General features: G+C 40.7%; 4 non-coding genes across 4 annotated transcripts; all 4 read left to right on the forward strand.

The window, feature by feature from the left end:
* Positions 1-17,036: 17,036 nt before the first annotated feature.
* trnad-guc (transfer RNA aspartic acid (anticodon GUC)) lies at positions 17,037-17,108 on the forward strand. The gene has a single exon. It is a non-coding gene; the product is annotated as a tRNA-Asp (tRNA).
* A 965-nt stretch (positions 17,109-18,073) lies between these two features.
* On the forward strand, positions 18,074-18,145 carry trnad-guc (transfer RNA aspartic acid (anticodon GUC)). Its single transcript has one exon. It is a non-coding gene; the product is annotated as a tRNA-Asp (tRNA).
* Positions 18,146-19,110: 965 nt separating this feature from the next.
* trnad-guc (transfer RNA aspartic acid (anticodon GUC)) lies at positions 19,111-19,182 on the forward strand. The gene has a single exon. It is a non-coding gene; the product is annotated as a tRNA-Asp (tRNA).
* Positions 19,183-20,147: 965 nt separating this feature from the next.
* Positions 20,148-20,219, forward strand: trnad-guc (transfer RNA aspartic acid (anticodon GUC)). The gene has a single exon. It is a non-coding gene; the product is annotated as a tRNA-Asp (tRNA).
* The last annotated feature ends 2,160 nt before the right edge of the window (positions 20,220-22,379 follow it).

Raw genomic sequence — 22,379 nt, forward strand, 5'->3', positions numbered from 1 at the left:
ATTAATGCATTTATTGGACGCCTTCAGCATTCCTTTACAATGTAGAAAGAAATAAAAAATCAGGAACGATCATGAAGTTAGAAAGTGACCCCAAACTTTTGAACAGTAGTGTATATACTGTGAAACCTTGAATTACGAGAATAATTAGTTCTGGAGGCGGGCTCGTATTCCAAAACACTCGTGAACCAAAGTTAATTTTTCTTATAAGAAATAATGGAAACTCAAATTATTCGAGAAATATATTCATAAAAATAATTAATACAAAATATAAAGTAAAAAAATATAACAAATGAACCTGCACCTTTAAAAAAAGTAAAAATAAATCCTGACAGATAACTGTTTCCGTTCGTGCACGCACATCACACACACACACACACACCCACACACACACACACACACACACACATTAACGGAGAGACCGTTTTATCAGAAAAATTAGCAAGGAACATCGCTAGTGACACATACTAACAGAATCACTGCTGTAACGTGAAAAATAAATAAATAAATAAATAAACCGGCACTTTACCTTTGAAAAGAACCGCGACAGAGCAGACTTTCTGTGTTGGGCAGAGAGTGTGTGTCTGTATGTGTGTTGTTAATTAATTTAATCACCATCTTAACATACAATATTCACACAATTAATTGTGCAGGGTGTTTCAAAGTTATTACACATGTTAATGTGCAGATAAAAATATTACTACATAAAGCAATTATAAACATAAAACATTTATAAATAAGAATTCCATATTGTCTTCTTTTCCCTTAAGTGTGGTTCATGAACAAAGGAGTTAAATTTCTAAATAAGAAACTACAGTGAATTATTTTACTACTAATAATGCCAATTATGAGAGTGTATTATGTAAACAGAGTATTTCCCAGCTGACAGAGAGTAAGGTATGTCCATCCATACTGTAGATAGTATAGATAGTATGAAGGCATATACAGATAGAAAAACAGAAAGAGTTACAAAAAGACATAGACAGCAGTACAGCTCTTAATTAGCCAAAAGCAGATTCCACTCAAGTGCTAACATCTGCTGTAATCACTGTGGTGCTGCTATTAAACTGAAGAGGTGCTCTCACATGTCAAGAATCAGATGAGTACAAGAATCTCTGAAGTCTTTGCTTTAAAAACGACTGATGACCAGCACAAACTTAAAACCAACACTGATCGAGAATTAAAGGCTTTCGTGTGGCGACTTCATGAATGTGTTGCTCTAACCTAATTTTCTTCAGTCAACTATAGTCTTTTGGTGGGCTATAGTTGTTCTATTTGTTACACTGATGTGTCCTGTAAAAATATTTTTATTTGTATGCAGTGGTTTTGGAAGGTTCACTCTCTGCACATGATATCCTCAGATTTTTTTATTATTGGCTGAAAGGAGTGGAACTCATTGTCATCAGTCAGGTTTGTTGATGTGAAGTAACTGGCTTTACATTCCAGGGAGTCCTCATCTGTGTTTTCTTCTGGCTCTCCCCTTTTAGTTACGCTGTCATAGCTAGTCCTACCGGAGTCCCTGCTTTCACCCTATACTTAATATTCACCCTATACATTATGTGACTGTGATCTTACCTAACTGTAATCACTCCTTGTCTCTCTTTGTGGAGCTACACTTGCTGTTCCTGAGCTGGGAGTAATCCAGACCCCTCGGGACCTGTCTGACTTGTTGTGGTGCCCTAATTCTCGTTGGAGATCTCGTTACATGTGGTCTGCTTGGGATGCATGTGGTGATTGGGGATGGTTCCACCTTACCATGAAGACGGTCCTGGCCTTTGTTGATGCAGATAGCTGTTTCTGAGGACTAGTTTAGGACTGGAATTTAACGAACGCCTCCAGTAACGAACTTGACTCCATATAACTGCAAAACAGTCCCTGCTATACGTTATCACTAAAATGAGGATGGGTTCCCTGTTGAGTCTGGTTCCTTGCCACTGTCACCCTTGGCTTGGACAATCTGATCAGTTTCATTAATACACATTTTCTCACATTTCATACACATTTACATAATTTTCTATTGGTTCTGTAAAGCTGCTTCATGACAATGATAATTGTTAGGCACTAAATTAAATTTAAATGAATTGGATTGAATTGTGGTTGTCTGCTGTTTTAGGCTATTTGGTGTGTTTTGTGTTCTAAGGTGCTGGCATGCTCACTACAATTAAAACAGTGCTTGTTCAAGTTAAAGTAGACTTCCTGTCAGATTTTTTAGCAAGATAATGACACATCAGTCAAGAGCAGAACGAGTGCTTTGTGTAAAGGACGCATGAGATACACATGCTCTATGCCGGAAACTGCTGTGTTCATCTTGTTCTCTGATGAAGATTTTTAAACCCTGTTATAAATTAAGTGTACCAAGAATGTAACTTGATCAGACATTGTTTAAACAGATGTTTAGCTGCACTAGAATTCCTTCTGATGTTTTTGATCTTTTTTCAGTTTTCTGTGCTATAAATAGTCACATAGTTGTCTTTTATTGTATTTATGTCCCTGCCTATATTGCCATTGTGCTTGAGTATTTGGTTAAACTGATCCAACTGATCATTATGCCTCCTCTATGATGCATATTTATTGTGTTGGCACCAAACTGTGGCATCTGATTCATAGATCTGATGAGCTTGTAAGCATATTTTTGTAAAACATACTTGTGTATGCAGCAATGTAACAATATGATAAAATTAATCAACATAATATTAATCTTAGTGAAATAATATAGAAGTAAGTAGAACGTATGACAAGTCATAAAACATACTGGGTTCACTTAGAGGTGAGATAAGAAAAGCAGATAGTGTATGACAGGGCATAAAACATAATGGGTTCATAAGTAAGAATATAGACAAATAACCAAAAGACGCATGATCAGTTTTATTAATACTAAGTTTAATAAGAAGTAGAGACAACATAAAACAGCATTTACAGCTACATAATGATAAACAAGGAGATACATAAAAAAAATTCGATATAAAAATGCGAAGTATAAGGCCCAACATAAAAGTAGGGGGCCTGGGTAAGCATCAATAGCAAAATAAAATGGATGAGAAATCACATATCAAACATCAACCTTCTCTGAGCCAGAACAATACCGACAGGAAGATCAGTAAGGGGGACAAAAGCAGAAATGCCGCGGTTCAGAATTGGTGCTGGAGGAAAATCCATTTGGGTACCAACAGTTGCACTCTTGTTAATACACAAACTAAAAAAACACTTTAATATCAGTCTGAGTGGCAACACATACATGAAAAACGGGCCTTAGAACAGAAGGAGCTGGAGTGCCAGACTCTGGCTGTACAGGCCTGAAGGCCTGAGTAGAAGGGCTGTTTACCTCCAGACGAAGTCTCTTCGAAGGACCAGGAGTGGAGTCATCCATCCTGAAATACGTAAGCCCTTCCTCCTGTAGAAAGTGTAATCCATACTGCCCATGCTGTCCGAGTCGTCCAGAGGGATGCAATGAGCGCTAGGGCAAATACAATCAGCTATAGGATTAAAATAAAATACATAAGTACAATACATTGGGAAAGAGTGCTTACCCATGGTCTTTCTCTTGAGAACTGTAAAATAAACCAGGAATGTGTAGTAAAATTAAGTGCCACCCTAATATTTTTTTATAAACTAAGCAAAAGAAGTGTAAAGATAATGGAAAGTAATGAAATTAAGAAAGAAAAATGAATTATAATGGGAAAAAAAATAGAATCACTTGGTACAGATGACGTAGGGAGTCAGATAATGAGGTAGATAGAAAAATATAAACATAATGGGAAGATTTCTTGGGAAAAGTTTGTCTATAATGGGTTAATAATTTAAGGTGTGCAATTATATCCTAATTCAAATAGTTTCTATAAGATCTTTTGAAAATATGATTAGTATATTGCTGCATATTTGGATGTTTTTTTTTTTACATATTCAATCAAACCTGTATTAGAAAAGGGAAAAGAAAAAATAAGGCACACCAAACAATATATTATTCCCGCATCGGGTCTGTGTGCATGGAGTTTGCATCTTTTCCCTGTGCTTGGTGGGTTTCCTCTGGGTTCTCTGGTTTCCTCCCACAATCCGAAGTTAGGCAGATTAGGGTAACTGGCGTCCCCAAATTGCCCGTAGTGAGTATGCATGTGAATATTGACCAGAGGTTCTACTACAGTCATACAAAATGGAAATAAATACAATGGTCACCATTGGACTAGATGGATGGTTCCTAGATGGATGGATGGATTCTGTGTAATACATTGTCACTGCACTATTACTTGTGTCATATTAAAATGGTTTTAATGTTTGAAATACCACATTGTGTATGGAATTGTGTAGAAAGAAAATAAAAACATATTGTCCCATCCCTAAAGTTTGCCATTTACATAAAGATAATCATGCTGTGACAAAATCTTTTGTAACTCTAATAATAATATTAAAACAATTTTTTTGTAGGGAAAAAACAATTCTTAAAAGTGTTTTGTGTTTTAAAAAAGGAAATTATTTTGAAAATGGCTGCAAGCCACTTGAGACCAGGACTGAATTTGATTGAGGCACAGCATGATATTTGTAAATGAGTCTGAATGACCGCTATAATAGTATGTCCACTCCACTGCTCTCATGTGATGCTTATAATCAACCTTGAGGTGTGTGACTCACACTTAATCAGAGATGCACACACCATATTTGCTTAGTCACTATGTTATTTTTAAAACCTTGCTGCTTTTTATAATAATTACAGAATTTTAATGTTTGCTGAAAATCAAGGCAATATTTTAATGTATTCTTAACATTACTTTAGCTTAGTTTTTAACAGTATATATAAAAACTACATAAAGAATGTAAAATAGCATATGCCAAATGAACATTGAACTTTGTCGATATTACAGAGATTATTTTAAAGACTAACATTATTAAACTGACTATGCAAAATGATTAGTATATCACTTTTGTTTTGCTTTAACATACCTGACTTTCATTTTCATCCTTTCTTGTGAAATATAGACACACTTTCGACCGTTTAGTTTTAGGCATTTTAACGAAAGTTGTTTAATTTAGCAAGCTAAGATAGCGGTAGACTACCTGCTGCCGTCAGAGCAAGTGTAACGTTAGTTGCTGCATTCACGCGCATCTCGGATGGTTTTTCATTTTCTGATGATTTGTGCTTTTAATTTTTTAATCTAATCTAATAAACGTTTAATGGACAGTAACATTACTGCTGCAATGTTTTGGATTTGTATTATCAAAGCTAAGGAAATAATTTATTTTTCCAATCATTTCTGACACCCCATGAATGCAGTATTTAAATTTTACTAGCGATCATGTGTGTTGATGAATCTGATGCTTATTACAACTGCGTCATTCAATCGACAGTTCAGGCATTTAAGTGGCACCGTAATGAGGCACTGAAATTTGCGTTCTGTTTCGGTCCGTTACATACCGGTTATATAGGTGCCGGTGCCATATTGCCACCGGTTTTTCGGTACCCAACCATACTTAACATGCTCAAAAAACACACAGGTTGTGTGGTGCACCCGGGAGGTGATGGCTTAAGATGCTTGGGCCCACTTATCATTGCTTGCGACTATATATTTTTTTACATTGTAATTATGACACGTGGCACTGCTGGGTAAATGTTAGCACTGGGGCCTCTAACCTTTAGTGTCTGCCTCAGGCCTGTGTTTGTGGAATTCGCATGTTTTTTCCGTGCTAAATGGGTTTCCTCCAGTTACACTGGTTTCCTGCTACAGTCCAAAAATGTTCAGATAAGCCTGTTTGGCATGTAGATTAAGCTAACATGCAAACTCCGCACTCATGTAATTATGTACTTTTTCCGAGACCAGGCAAGATGACAGTTAAACATTAATGAAAAGTTACAAAGTGAAAGTTTTGGGGCTGGAATTATGCATTGGCATAATCTTATACTTTGTTTATGTAAATACGTTGTTTTGCATTTAACACAATGTTGATGCACGGCAATGTTTATGTTTATACAATTATGGAGGCACATGGTGAATATGAGACTATTAAAAAAAAGGCCAGAGACAAAATAAAATGGTGTTTTGTGTTCTTGTTAAAGTGAAATGGCCAACCACAAATGCTATGCATAAGCATCTCATGAACATTTGAACATTTACCGTTGCACTATAGAGAGTGTGCTGACATATGGACTTTTGTTGTGGTTTTCCAGCTCCACTAAGGCGGAACATCAAGCACTGCAGCGGGTGGTGAAAACTGCAGGGAAAATCACCTGGACTAGTCTTCTAGAGGTTAGCACCATTTACACCACACACTGCCTTCGAAGAATGCACTGCATCCTATGTGATTAGAATCATCCTGCACATCACCTATTCCATCTACTGCCCATGTACAGTACCTTCTACGTGTCCATACGTGTTTTTTCCAACAACTGTAAGGCTGGTAAACAAGCAGTTATCCCCCTCTTTGCTCTTGCACTCAACTACTCTTACATATTTTACATCACTGTTACAATAACTGTGAACTGGACTTTGCATTGCTGCAGCACACACAAACACACTTTTTTGGTTTGTGCCCCCATCTCCCTTAATATTCATTTTTTTCATTTTTTTTTTTCTTCTACATAGCCCTTATGGCTACTGCGCTGCTGTACTATGGTTGCACGTTATTACATGCCAGGAAAGATGATGCTTTAATGATATCTTAATGTTATTTATACTCTGTTATTTATAACAATGACAAAGGCAAAACATCAACTGAATTATATTAAATTGAATGTCAAAACATAAACATCCCATTACTTTCTGACCTCAAAATGCTGAGACAGCAGCATAAGAAATTATTATTAAAAGTTTAACCTGGTTTTTGGGCATGTCTCAGTGGCACAGTGGTGTGGTTGTTAGTGCTGTGGCCTTACACCTCCAGTGATGAGGGTTTGACTCTTACTTTGGGTCTGTTTCGTGGTCTCCCCATTCTTGGTCTCCCACTGTCCAGAGTATTCTAATTGGTGTTGCCAAATACAGTGAAACCTCGGATTGCGAGTAACGCGATTTGCGAATGTTCCACAAGACGAGCAAAGATTTATTTATTTTTTTACTTGAAAAACAAGCAAGTCTTGGTTTGCGAGTACTGAGTATCATGTATCACGGATGCGCTTCTTGTTTTGAACGCCAATCATCACGTGATCACGACTGAGCCAATGTTTTTTCTCTCTCGCGCTGCGGAATTGTGGGTGATCGTCTCCCCTGCTAGATCTCTGGTATAATCAACATCCGTGCACCCGTGTGTTTACTATCACTGATCACGTGTGTGTGTGTAAAACATATTTTATTTTGTGTCTGTATGCATCTGTGTGCAGCGGGCATGGTAAAGCAAAAGCAAGTCTCATTAGAGATGTTAAAGATCCATTTGCTCTCTCTGCTCAAGGCTTAGCCTGCTCTTTGCCTGCCTACAGACACACAGACCCCTGCTACTTTCGCTTTCACACACACACACGCACGCACGCACGCACGCACGCACACACACACACACACACACACACACACACACACTTTTTCTCTGCTCTACACAGAAACACTGCTCTGTTGTGATTCTTTTCAAAGGTAAAGTGCAGGTTAATTTGTGTAATTTTTACTTTACAGCATTGATTCTGTTAGTATGCGCTCACACGAGTGTCATTAGCGATGTTACACACACACACACACACACACACACACACACACACACACACACAGCGCCTGCATGCACAAACGGAAACACTTATCCGTCGGGATTTATTTTTAATTTTTTTTAAGGTAAAATGCAGGTTCATTTGTTTTATTTTTATTTTATATTTTGTATTAATTATTTTTATGTATTTATTTTTTTGGGTTGTGGAACGAATAATTTGAGATTCCATTATTTCTTATGGGAAAATTAGATTAGTGTTTTGGAATACAAGGCCCACTTCCAGAACAAATTATGTTTATAATCCAAGGTTCCACTGTAGCCTGTAGCATAAGATGATGTCTGGCAATAGACTGAATAGTAGGTGTCTAACAATATGCAAAAGTCATGATTGTGTGTGGATTGTGCATTGTTCGGTATGTTTCAGTTCAGTGATGTGTGGAAAAAAGAAATTAATTTTCTTTTTATTTATTATGAATTATTCATTATTATTAACTTTAAAATAAGCTTTTATAATTTTTGTAAACACAGGCATGTTTTCTTAACACATAGGAAATGTACAAAAATGCACATATCTTTCTAAGAACCAAAAAAACAACCAAATGAACCAAAAAAAAAAAAAATCTAGGTTTTTCCCTGTTTAAGGAATGTCTTCATATTAACATGGCAGCCCTCACATTAGAAATAAACCAAGTAAAGCTACCTTTAAATGGGTTATACTGCAAATAAGTAAAGTATTAGTAAAGTATTAGCTTTAGAATAATCAATATACAGACTTTTTCATTTGTTAAATCTGAAACACTGATTATACAATTTGCTGTTTGAAAAAGAAAATATTAATCACTTTACGAGTTAGCTGCCTAGCTTGTTCTAACAAAACTTGAATATAGCACCATCCAGTCTCTTACAAAAAGCAGAAATGACATCATTCTGACTGGCAAATTATTATCTAAGATGCAATTCTGAATTATATTTTAAATAAAATTGTGGTATCTTTGCACAAATTCAATATTTCTAAAGTGAAATCTGAATATGTAGCTACAATATAAGTCCTGAAAAATGTAAGGCCTGTTCCTTTTCTTTAAATTAACAAAAACCAATTAAGAAAAATTACTTATCACTTGTTTAAACTATACTTTTTTTGTTTAGATCACAATGTACACCGGATCAAACATCCTTTACCGAATGGTACCAATTTGAATACACTGTTACTTTTCTATATCAACATTTAATGACTTATGTACTAGGCCGAAACTCAAGCTGTTTTATTAATAACTAATTTATAATTAATAACTAGTTATGGGGTGTTTTAGCTGGTGTGAAAGGTGTGAAAAAAGATGCACTACTTTTCCGTGCAAAATATTAAAATACTAGCTAGCTGACTGCTAACAGCGGCTGGATACAAGAAATCAGTGAAAGCTGAGGGCTAATGAAATGCAATGTAATTAATGAACTCTAAATTTTCCCACTTTCTCCTCCACTGCAGCATAGACCATTTTGTGTGTGTGTGTGTGTCCAACACACTGCTTGACACCTCTTTCATACCACTAAAGTTTGTCTGGGAATGGGCAGGAAAAAGGATGAAAGAGGTAGTTCCTGAATCTGGTGTATAAGTCATGTCTGGTCCATCTGTCATTTTTCTCTCTCCTTTGCTTTTGTTCTTTCTCTTTCTCTCTGTGGACTCAATAATGGCTAGCTAGGACTAAAGGTTTTTGCCCAATTACATAGCAGTTACATGACAATCGAGAGGAATGAGACGCTTAGCGGAGGCTTATGTAAGAACTCACCAGGGGCAAGATTCTGCTGGTTCAATCCATACACTGATTGTGCCTTTTTTTTACAGTTTTCGTGAGAAATGATTCAATAGTACACAATGAAAGCACAACAGTGGCACCATTATAAAAGATTAAATGCACAACAATAAAAAATCCCAAATAGGACAATTCATCAAAAAGTAGCTTTTCTTTTTACTCTAAAATTGCAGTATTCATTTTTTTAGACACCAGCGAACGTCTGAAGACATTAAGTGGCGTCCATTTTTTTTGGCCAACTTGGTCTGACTTAAATGCCTAGCTGTGAATGTCCAACTTAGAACCCTATTATAAACCCTCACCAGAGTTAATAGAGCTGTCTACTGTTTGCTTTTCATTATACAGGTCCTTCTCAAAAAATTAGCATATTGTGATAAAGTTCATTATTTTCTGTAATGTACTGATAAACATTAGACTTTCATATATTTTAGATTCATTACACACAACTGAAGTAGTTCAAGCCTTTTAATTATTTTAATATTGATGATTTTGGCATACAGCTCATGAAAACCCAAAATTCCTATCTCAAAATATTAGCATATCATGAAAAGGTTCTCTAAACGAGCTATTAACCTAATCATCTGAATCAACTAATTAACTCTAAACACCTGCAAAAGATTCCTGAGGCTTTTAAAAACTCCCAGCCTGGTTCATTACTCAAAACCGCAATCATGGGTAAGACTGCCGACCCGACTGCTGTCCAGAAGGCCATCATTGACACCCTCAAGCAAGAGGGTAAGACACAGAAAGAAATTTCTGAACGAATAGGCTGTTCCCAGAGTGCTGTATCAAGGCACCTCAGTGGGAAGTCTGTGGGAAGGAAAAAGTGCGGCAGAAAACGCTGCACAATGAGAAGAGGTGACCGGACCCTGAGGAAGATTGTGGAGAAGGACCGATTCTAGCCCTTGGGGGACCTGCGGAAGCAGTGGACTGAGTCTGGAGTAGAAACATCCAGAGCCACCGTGTACAGGCGTGTGCAGGAAATGGCCTATAGGTGCTGCATTCCCCAGGTCAAGCCACTTTTGAACCAGAAACAGCAGCAGAAGCGCCTGACCTGGGCTACAGAGAAGCAGCACTGGATTTTTGCTCAGTGGTTCAAAGTACTTTTTTCGGATGAAAGTGAATTTTGCATGTCATTCGAAAATCAAGGTGCCAGAGTCTGGAGGAAGACTGGGGAGAGGGAAATGCCAAAATGCCTGAAGTCCAGTGTCAGGTACCCACAGTCAGTGATGGTCTGGGGTGCCATGTCAGCTGCTGGTGTTGGTCCACTGTGTTTTATCAAGGGCAGGGTCAATGCAGCTAGCTATCAGGAGATTTTAGAGCACTTTCAATTCAATTCAATTCAATTTTATTTATATAGCGCTTTTAACAATGGTCATTGTCTCAAAGCAGCTTCACAAAAACAAAACAAAACAAAAAAAAAATTAAAGATTTTTTTTTTTTTCTAGAAAAGAAAAGAAAATAAAATATTTGGAAGTGTGTATGTGTGAGAAAAATGTGTCTAGATAATAATGAAATGAATGATGAATGAATGATGAATGAAAATGAATGAAATGTCTCTGATGAGCAAGCCAAGGGTGACGGCGACAGTGGCAAGGAAAAACTCCCTGAGATGGCAATAGGAAGAAACCTTGAGAGGAACCAGACTCAACAGGGAACCCATCCTCATCTGGGTGATAACAGATAGAAATAACATCATGTGTGTTGTGCAGGTGAAAGTTCAATATAACAGAAGTTGTGTAGATTCAGTTCAGCAGTAGGTGCAGAGGGCAGATGGGGTCTGGATCACTGGAAGCACAGGAGCAGGATGGTAGCTCCAGCCATCATAAAGCAGAATCTAGCTGGAGCAGGTCCTTCTCAAGATGCCTTAGAAACCTCGCAGGGTTGGCCTTTGTCTACTAAAGCTGGCACAATCTCCAGATGCCTCGGGATGGGTAGAAAAATACAGAAAAGATGGAGAGAATTAGCGTAGTTGCCATTCAGGATAGGTGTACTGGAGTATGAGGCTATGGGATGAGTTACGCGTATGCCAGATTAAAGAGATGCGTCTTGAGTCTACTTTTGAATTGGGAAACCGTGTCTGCTCCCCGAACAGTGTCTGGAAGGCTATTCCAAAGCTTTGGAGCCAAATATGAAAATGCCCTGCCCCCTTTTGTAGATTTTAAAATTCTGGGAATTACCAGAAGTCCGGAGTTTTGTGATCTTAAGGGACGTGGTGGATTATAGCGTATCAAAAGACTGGTTAGGTATGTGGGAGCTAAACCATTTAAAGCCTTGTATGTAAGTAGTACTATTTTGTAATTAATTCTAAATCGAACAGGTAGCCAGTGCAGGGATGATAATATAGGTGTTATATGATCATATTTTCTGGATCTAGTGAGAACCCTGGCGGCTGCATTTTGGACTAACTGTAGCTTGTTTATTGAGGATGCAGGACAACCACCTAGTAATGCATTACAATAGTCCAGTCTGGAGGTCATGAATGCATGAACTAGCTTTTCTGCATCAGATATTAGTATTAGTAACATCTAATACTCAAGTCATCTTTTCTATGCCATCAAAAATCCACATAAAACATTGCTTTGGGACAAAATTTACACTCTTTAAAAGTACCAATTCAATCTAGAAAACTAGCATCTAGCATTTCCTCTCTTTGTCTCTATGGACAATCAAAAGGTGCTATACAGAACACCACAACAAAGGGGTTTTGTTTATAGAAGAGGTTTTTCATAGACCCTTTAAAGAATTCTCAAGGAATATTTCTTTTTAAAGTAAAATAGAAATTTTGCAAAGATGTCTTTTAAAGGTCTTTCTGCACTCATAGTGACTTCTATATTTACTGTTAAAGGAAATATGAATTTCATGAAATGTCCCTTTTACTTAAAAATCAATCCTGTACTGTGTTCCTAGAATCAAGATAGACCTACACTACCTTAAGTGGGTGGTGGTTTGGAAATTGCAGTAGGTAAATGGAAGAGGCTTCCATGATACTATGAACTAACTTGTGAATAAGTATTTGACATGACATGGTAATAATAAGAGATGGGTGGTTGGGGGATTTGTTCATGTGTTGTCACACTAACTCTGAACTTTGATGTGGTTAAATGTTGAGGTTCTTGTCCTGTGTGGTGGTGCCTATAATACCGATGGTGAACTTTTCACATTGTGAAAATCACAAAAAAATAATATCATATCACGGGTCCCTGGTGATTCCCATACCTATTAATGATGGGGAATTAAATAAAAATCTGAATTAGTCATATGATTACTGTAGTGCAGTTAATGCTTTTTTTGCTGATTGCTCAGAATTTGTTTCTTTAACAGAAGCTTTGATAGTCCTTCTGGATGCAAGGTGCTTGTTATAACAACTACCTACACTAGGAATTGTATGACAGATTCTGTACATGAACATATATTTTACATTTCCTGTAAAGCAACATTTATTTAGCTTTTTTTTTTTCAATTATTCCACAGTACTCTGGTTTATGAGGATCAGAGGTAAATACCTTAACTTTTCCACAATTAGTTTTCAACATGAATCCTTTTTAGTCCACATGTAACTTACTCTTAACATTTTAAAAGATAAATACCAACGAATTCAAATTAACATGTTGCACAAGAGTACACATACACTAACTATGAATTAATAACAAGGCATGTCAGGCCTTATCTAAAGTACAATGGGATCATTGCACTTTTCACTTAACAATCACTGGATGTCACACAAGCGTCTCATTTCAATTTAAATTTAAACCTGGTTTATACTTCTGCGTGAATGCAGAATTTTTGAATCTTTGCATTAAGATGCAGATAGGAGGCTCATACATAAACATGGCATGTGAAGAGAGGTAATCGACATTACCCCCGCAAGCTAAGTGTGTATTGAACATATAGTTGCTATGCATTTGGTGAATTCTGATGAAACAAAACCGCATTCCTCCTGAACCAAGGTGCTACATACAAACAACATAAATTAATGACAGAAATTAACAGAAATTAACTAGCTAAGTAAGACAACTAATTAGCTGACTAGCTGAGACAAAAACAAATGAACACTATACATTTACAAAAAAACTAAGGACTATAAAAAAGACAACATAAAGTGCACATGCAAATGTGCGCAAACATGACAAACATGACACAATCCAATACTAAAATTTCAGGTGGTATGTGAGATTTCTGTATGGTTGTTAATCAGTGTGTTTGCGTATGTGTGTTTATCAGTTAAGTTCCATTTGTTTTGAGGTGACTGAGTTCATCTGAGTGTGTATCAGTCCAGTCCCTTGTGGAAAGAAGCTGGTACACAGTCTGGATGTGAGGGCCCTAATGTGTCTGTTTTTGCAAATGGCAGGAGCGTGAAGAGTGAGTGTTTTGGGTGTGTCCGATCAGCCACAATTCTGGTGCCTTTGCAGATGCTGCGTGTGGTGTAGATGTCTTTAATTGTCTTGTTCCTCTCCATGTTTCTTCCTATTACCATTTTAGGGAGTTTTTCCTTCCCACCGTCGCTGTTGTCCTCAGCTTGCTCATCAGGGACAGTCCTATCATTTTGATTCATACATGTTCACATTGATGATCTTCTGATGATCTTCTCGGGTGTCCTCACTATCCGCTGTAGGGTCCAAGATGGCACAATTGTCAAACCAGAAAATGGGTCTTGTCTTGATGTGTCTCATGATAATCTGCTCAAAGCACTTCATGAAGATGGGTGTGAGTGAAACAGGATGGTAGTCATTGAGATAGAGCACTGATGACTTCTTCAGCATGGGGACAAAGATGGTGGTTTTAAAGCATGTGGGAACGATGGTTCTGCTCAGCGAGATGTTGATAGATGTCGGTAAGAACATCTGCCAGTTGTTCAGCACATTCTCTGAGCACTTTGCCAGGAATGTTGTCTGGTCCGGTGCCTTTTACGTGGATTAAGTCTGCGTAAAGTTTTTCAATGATGAAATCAATGGTGGTGAGACACAGCACCTGGGCTTCAGAGGAAAAGTGTAGAAGTTGCTTAGTGCATCTTGAAGAAAGCCGGCACTGTCACAAGCAGGTGATGTTCTGTAGTTGGTATGCCCTGCCACATGTCACTGCTATCTACGAATTGGTTGTGGATTCACTGTGTGTGTGCAGGCTTTGCCTCACTGATGGGAAGAGTTTGGCCTTTGCTGTTTGTATTTTATGAATTAAAATTAAGTTAGTCTTAAGCAGGGAAAGCAACATGCCACACTTGCAAACACATACAGTACATATAAGTGTTAGTAACAAATTAGCTTAATTCCTTTTTTTTTCTTTTCAACTGTATAAGAAATTTTAAAAGAATACTTACCTTGATCATGCAGGGTATTAATTCATAGTTGCTAGGATATTTAGTGGAAGAACAAAACACAAACAGGACCAAAATGTGGTCAACATGAGAAGAAAAGATTTAAGTTTAGTTTTGGAAAAAAAATCATGGCCCCAGTGCAGGGGCCAGTCGTGTGTAGTTTACATTTGGGCATTTGGCAGACGCTCTTATCCAGAGTGACTTACATTTTTATCTCATTACACATCTGGGCCCGGTTTCTCGAAAGCTTCTTATCGCTAAGTAGTTCTTAAGTTGTACCTTAACCTCTCTCTTAACGTTATGGCGCATTTCCCGAAACGTTCTTACGCTAAGTATCTCTTAGCTAAGTCACACGTTCGTAAGGTTGGTCTGGACCAACCTTAACTCATTCTTAGCGTTGTTTCAGCTCAAGACGCTAGTCGCCGCCACTGAGCAACAGTCTTTATAAATCAGCGGCGTATGGAAGCACATTATGGCACGTTATCAAAGTCGTATTAATGATGGAATATAGCTACAGTAGGGCTGTTTAAGAATTTTATTTTATTTAATATCAGAACTAATACAGTGAATTTTAATTAGCGTATTTCATAATGTGACTAATGCATTAAAATTGGCAATCACTTTTAATATTGAACAGGTGGCAAATAATTTGGGAGCGATACAGCGTGCTGTTGTGCTTAACTGAAGACGGCGCCGTCCACAAAGCCGTGTGGTTCATGTACATCTTTCCTTTAGGGAAAATTTCAGCTCTTTTCATATTTTGCCTGAGGTGGATATTTAAAAAAAAAAAATTTCGCCTTCCAAGGCAACAGATTATGGAGCTTTTTGACCTGCTCAGACCTCCACTTGCCAGGCCTCGTACTTAGGCTCTACGTCCCGATGTCCAAAATAAAAAATCTTTCATTGATCATTAACCATCATTCATGACTGGATGGACTTTCCTTTTGACCCGTTTTATTTTATGATGAAATTTGATTTAGTTAAATGAGAAAATAAACATGGGAGTTTTAAACCCTGCATCCTTTCATTTTTCTGAGTGATTGTAATGCTTTATACCCCTATCTCACCTATGCGGTCTCGGATTCAGAGCGAGTTTTTGCGCTGTGATTACGTTTCCATCTTTCCATGTGAAAAATTAAACATGTTTACATTTTTGGCGGTCTTTGCGGAAGCTTGCAGAATTTCGCGGAACGTTAAAGGAACGTTGCGGGCACTTGCGGCAGCTCACGGTGCCTAACATCGCATCTCACCGTGAGTCAAGCCGCATACAGTAGGTAAGTATAGTGGACAGCGTCTCCGCCTGTCACGCGGAAGACCGGGGTTCGATTCCCCGACGGGGAGACGTTTTGCACTTTGCCGTGACTCCTTCAGGTCCCGAGGCTTGTGTCTGCTCCCCTCAGCATCAATTGCTCTGCCTTAGACCTCCATTTCAACACAATAGTTCCTACATGCTCATAGTTTCTCTGCTCACAAAACACCAGAGTAAAATAATCCACTAATCAGTGGCCCCCTTATTCGGAAGACTAATTTGGGAATGTTGAAGACGAATCCCCCAGCTGTATTCTGTATCAGTTCCAGAGTCTCAATACAACTGAGAGGCAGACCTGCCTGGAGCAATTTGCCCTGGTCCAGGCTTGAAAAGCCAACGTGCCAAAAGAGCAACCGACTGGTGAGTGTGGAAAGAAATGCTTAAATCCATTTCAGACTCAGAATATCGGAGGGTGTGGCACAGTTGTGTAGTGGTTAGCATTGTCGCCTTGCAAATCCAGTGTCCGTGATCGATTCGAGTTTGTGTCTTTTCAGCGCCCTGAACAACGTGCCGACATGTATGGCCTTTTTCATTTTCCCTGAGAGGCAAACCTGCCTGATGCAAGCTGCCCTGTTCCAGTCTCGAAAAGCCAATGAACTACGACGTTTGAGAGAAAGAGAAGCCCTGAGGAGAGGGCGTAGCCATTGCAGCTACATTGTACAAGGTTTGAGAGCAAGAGGGAAGCCAAAGTGGAGGACATAGTAATTGTGTGGTTTGGAAACATTGAGGAATGTTAAAGACATTCCTAAATGTGTCCATGCAATGAATTCAACATTCCTGAATGCACCCTATGCAGGGTGTAACCTGCCTCCTGCCCTGAATCTCATGGGATAGGCTTCAGGTCCCCGGGGGCCCTGTATACAGGATAAAATGGTGTAGGCAATGATGAAGACAATGCAAATCAGAGTGCACAGCTTAATCGAAGTTCCTTGGCCTGGTTGCGTATTTTTCGTTCCGTTCAAAGTGTGGTCCTTAATTGCATGAAGCTTTCACCTTCTCCTCGTTAGTATAGTGGACAGTATCTCCGCCTGTCACGCGGAAGACCGGGGTTCGATTCCCCGACGGGGAGACGTTTTGCACTTTGCCGTGACTCGTTCAGGTCCCGAGGCTTGTGTCTGCTCCCCTCAGCATCAATTGCTCTGCCTTAGACCTCCGATTTAACACAATAGTTCCTACATGCTCATAGTTTCTCTGCTCACAAAACACCAGAGTAAAATAATCCACTAATTAATGGCCCCCTTATTCGGAAGACTGATTTGGGAATGTTGAAGACGAATCCCCCAGCTGTATTCTGTATCAGTTCCAGAGTCTCAATACAACTGAGAGGCAGACCTGCCTGGAGCAATTTGCCCTGGTCCAGGCTTGAAAAGCCAACGTGCCAAAAGAGCAACCGACTGGTGAGTGTGGAAAGAAATGCTTAAATCCGTTTCAGACTCAGAATATCAGAGGGTGTGGCACAGTTGTGTAGTGGTTAGCGTTGTCGCCTTGCAAATCCAGTGTCCGTGATCGATTCGAGTTTGTGTCTTCTCAGCGCCCTGAACGACGTGCCGACTTGTATGGCCTTTTTCATTTTCCCTCAAAGGCAAACCTGCCTGGTGCAAGCTGCCCTGTTCCAGTCTCGAAAAGCCAATGAACTACGACGTTTGAGAGAAAGAGAAGCCCTGAGGAGAGGGCGTAGCCATTGCAGCTACAATCTACGAGGTTTGAGAGCAAGAGGAAAGCCAAAGTGGAGGACATAGTAATTGTGTGGTTTGGACACATTGAGGAATGTTAAAGACATTCCTAAATGTGTCCATGCAATGGATTCAACATTCCTGAATGCACCCTATGCAGGGTGTAACCTGCCTCCTGCCCTGAATCTCATGGGATAGGCTTCAGGTCCCCGGGGGCCCTGTATACAGGATAAAATGGTGTAGGCAATGATGAAGACGATGCAAATCAGAGTGCACAGCTTAATCGAAGTTCCTTGGTCTGGTTGCGTATTTTTCGTTCCGTTCAAAGTGTGGTCCTTAATTGCATGAAGCTTTCACCTTCTCCTCGTTAGTATAGTGGACAGTATCTCCGCCTGTCACGCGGAAGACCGGGGTTCGATTCCCCGACGGGGAGACGTTTTGCACTTTGCCGTGACTCGTTCAGGTCCCGAGGCTTGAGTCTGCTCCCCTCAGCATCAATTGCTCTGCCTTAGACCTCCGATTTAACACAATAGTTCCTACATGCTCATAGTTTCTCTGCTCACAAAACACCAGAGTAAAATAATCCACTAATTAATGGCCCCCTTATTCGGAAGACTGATTTGGGAATGTTGAAGACGAATCCCCCAGCTGTATTCTGTATCAGTTCCAGAGTCTCAATACAACTGAGAGGCAGACCTGCCTGGAGCAATTTGCCCTGGTCCAGGCTTGAAAAGCCAACGTGCCAAAAGAGCAACCGACTGGTGAGTGTGGAAAGAAATGCTTAAATCCGTTTCAGACTCAGAATATCAGAGGGTGTGGCACAGTTGTGTAGTGGTTAGCGTTGTCGCCTTGCAAATCCAGGGTCCGGGATCGATTCGAGTTTGTGTCTTCTCAGCGCCCTGAACGACGTGCCGACTTGTATGGCCTTTTTCATTTTCCCTGAGAGGCAAACCTGCCAGGTGCAAGCTGCCCTGTTCCAGTCTCGAAAAGCCAATGAACTACGACGTTTGAGAGAAAGAGAAGCCCTGAGGAGAGGGCGTAGCCATTGCAGCTACAATCTACGAGGTTTGAGAGCAAGAGGAAAGCCAAAGTGGAGGACATAGTAATTGTGTGGTTTGGACACATTGAGCAATGTTAAAGACATTCCTAAATGTGTCCATGCAATGGATTCAACATTCCTGAATGCACCCTATGCAGGGTGTAACCTGCCTCCTGCCCTGAATCTCATGGGATAGGCTTCAGGTCCCCGGGGGCCCTGTATACAGGATAAAATGGTGTAGGCAATGATGAAGACGATGCAAATCAGAGTGCACAGCTTAATCGAAGTTCCTTGGCCTGATTGCGTATTTTTCGTTCCGTTCAAAGTGTGGTCCTTAATTGCATGAAGCTTTCACCTTCTCCTCGTTAGTATAGTGGACAGTATCTCCGCCTGTCACGCGGAAGACCGGGGTTCGATTCCCCGACGGGGAGACGTTTTGCACTTTGCCGTGACTCGTTCAGGTCCCGAGGCTTGTGTCTGCTCCCCTCAGCATCAATTGCTCTGCCTTAGACCTCCGATTTAACACAATAGTTCCTACATGCTCATAGTTTCTCTGCTCACAAAACACCAGAGTAAAATAATCCACTAATTAATGGCCCCCTTATTCGGAAGACTGATTTGGGAATGTTGAAGACGAATCCCCCAGCTGTATTCTGTATCAGTTCCAGAGTCTCAATACAACTGAGAGGCAGACCTGCCTGGAGCAATTTGCCCTGGTCCAGGCTTAAAAAGCCAACGTGCCAAAAGAGCAACCGACTGGTGAGTGTGGAAAGAAATGCTTAAATCCGTTTCAGACTCAGAATATCAGAGGGTGTGGCACAGTTGTGTAGTGGTTAGCGTTGTCGCCTTGCAAATCCAGGGTCCGGGATCGATTCGAGTTTGTGTCTTCTCAGCGCCCTGAACGACGTGCCGACTTGTATGGCCTTTTTCATTTTCCCTGAGAGGCAAACCTGCCAGGTGCAAGCTGCCCTGTTCCAGTCTCGAAAAGCCAATGAACTACGACGTTTGAGAGAAAGAGAAGCCCTGAGGAGAGGGCGTAGCCATTGCAGCTACAATCTACGAGGTTTGAGAGCAAGAGGAAAGCCAAAGTGGAGGACATAGTAATTGTGTGGTTTGGACACATTGAGGAATGTTAAAGACATTCCTAAATGTGTCCATGCAATGGATTCAACATTCCTGAATGCACCCTATGCAGGGTGTAACCTGCCTCCTGCCCTGAATCTCATGGGATAGGCTTCAGGTCCCCGGGGGCCCTGTATACAGGATAAAATGGTGTAGGCAATGATGAAGACGATGCAAATCAGAGTGCACAGCTTAATCGAAGTTCCTTGGCCTGGTTGCGTATTTTTCGTTCCGTTCAAAGTGTGGTACTTAATTGCATGAAGCTTTCACCTTCTCCTCGTTAGTATAGTGGACAGTATCTCCGCCTGTCACGCGGAAGACCGGGGTTCGATTCCCCGACGGGGAGATGTTTTGCACTTTGCCGTGACTCGTTCAGGTCCCGAGGCTTGAGTCTGCTCCCCTCAGCATCAATTGCTCTGCCTTAGACCTCCGATTTAACACAATAGTTCCTACATGCTCATAGTTTCTCTGCTCACAAAACACCAGAGTAAAATAATCCACTAATTAATGGCCCCCTTATTCGGAAGACTGATTTGGGAATGTTGAAGACGAATCCCCCAGCTGTATTCTGTATCAGTTCCAGAGTCTCAATACAACTGAGAGGCAGACCTGCCTGGAGCAATTTGCCCTGGTCCAGGCTTGAAAAGCCAACGTGCCAAAAGAGCAACCGACTGGTGAGTGTGGAAAGAAATGCTTAAATCCGTTTCAGACTCAGAATATCAGAGGGTGTGGCACAGTTGTGTAGTGGTTAGCGTTGTCGCCTTGCAAATCCAGTGTCCGTGATCGATTCGAGTTTGTGTCTTCTCAGCGCCCTGAACGACGTGCCGACTTGTATGGCCTTTTTCATTTTCCCTGAGAGGCAAACCTGCCTGGTGCAAGCTGCCCTGTTCCAGTCTCGAAAAGCCAATGAACTACGACGTTTGAGAGAAAGAGAAGCCCTGAGGAGAGGGCGTAGCCATTGCAGCTACAATCTACGAGGTTTGAGAGCAAGAGGAAAGCCAAAGTGGAGGACATAGTAATTGTGTGGTTTGGACACATTGAGCAATGTTAAAGACATTCCTAAATGTGTCCATGCAATGGATTCAACATTCCTGAATGCACCCTATGCAGGGTGTAACCTGCCTCCTGCCCTGAATCTCATGGGATAGGCTTCAGGTCCCCGGGGGCCCCGTATACAGGATAAAATGGTGTAGGCAATGATGAAGACGATGCAAATCAGAGTGCACAGCTTAATCGAAGTTCCTTGGCCTGGTTGCGTATTTTTCGTTCCGTTCAAAGTGTGGTCCTTAATTGCATGAAGCTTTCACCTTCTCCTCGTTAGTATAGTGGACAGTATCTCCGCCTGTCACGCGGAAGACCGGGTTTCGATTCCCCGACGGGGAGACGTTTTGCACTTTGCCGTGACTCGTTCAGGTCCCGAGGCTTGAGTCTGCTCCCCTCAGCATCAATTGCTCTGCCTTAGACCTCCGATTTAACACAATAGTTCCTACATGCTCATAGTTTCTCTGCTCACAAAACACCAGAGTAAAATAATCCACTAATTAATGGCCCCCTTATTCGGAAGACTGATTTGGGAATGTTGAAGACGAATCCCCCAGCTGTATTCTGTATCAGTTCCAGAGTCTCAATACAACTGAGAGGCAGACCTGCCTGGAGCAATTTGCCCTGGTCCAGGCTTGAAAAGCCAACGTGCCAAAAGAGCAACCGACTGGTGAGTGTGGAAAGAAATGCTTAAATCCGTTTCAGACTCAGAATATCAGAGGGTGTGGCACAGTTGTGTAGTGGTTAGCGTTGTCGCCTTGCAAATCCAGTGTCCGTGATCGATTCGAGTTTGTGTCTTCTCAGCGCCCTGAACGACGTGCCGACTTGTATGGCCTTTTTCATTTTCCCTGAGAGGCAAACCTGCCTGGTGCAAGCTGCCCTGTTCCAGTCTCGAAAAGCCAATGAACTACGACGTTTGAGAGAAAGAGAAGCCCTGAGGAGAGGGCGTAGCCATTGCAGCTACAATCTACGAGGTTTGAGAGCAAGAGGAAAGCCAAAGTGGAGGACATAGTAATTGTGTGGTTTGGACACATTGAGCAATGTTAAAGACATTCCTAAATGTGTCCATGCAATGGATTCAACATTCCTGAATGCACCCTATGCAGGGTGTAACCTGCCTCCTGCCCTGAATCTCATGGGATAGGCTTCAGGTCCCCGGGGGCCCCGTATACAGGATAAAATGGTGTAGGCAATGATGAAGACGATGCAAATCAGAGTGCACAGCTTAATCGAAGTTCCTTGGCCTGGTTGCGTATTTTTCGTTCCGTTCAAAGTGTGGTCCTTAATTGCATGAAGCTTTCACCTTCTCCTCGTTAGTATAGTGGACAGTATCTCCGCCTGTCACGCGGAAGACCGGGTTTCGATTCCCCGACGGGGAGACGTTTTGCACTTTGCCGTGACTCGTTCAGGTCCCGAGGCTTGAGTCTGCTCCCCTCAGCATCAATTGCTCTGCCTTAGACCTCCG

This window comes from Clarias gariepinus, chromosome 8 (assembly GCF_024256425.1).
Source record: "Clarias gariepinus isolate MV-2021 ecotype Netherlands chromosome 8, CGAR_prim_01v2, whole genome shotgun sequence".
Taxonomy (NCBI): domain Eukaryota; kingdom Metazoa; phylum Chordata; class Actinopteri; order Siluriformes; family Clariidae; genus Clarias; species Clarias gariepinus.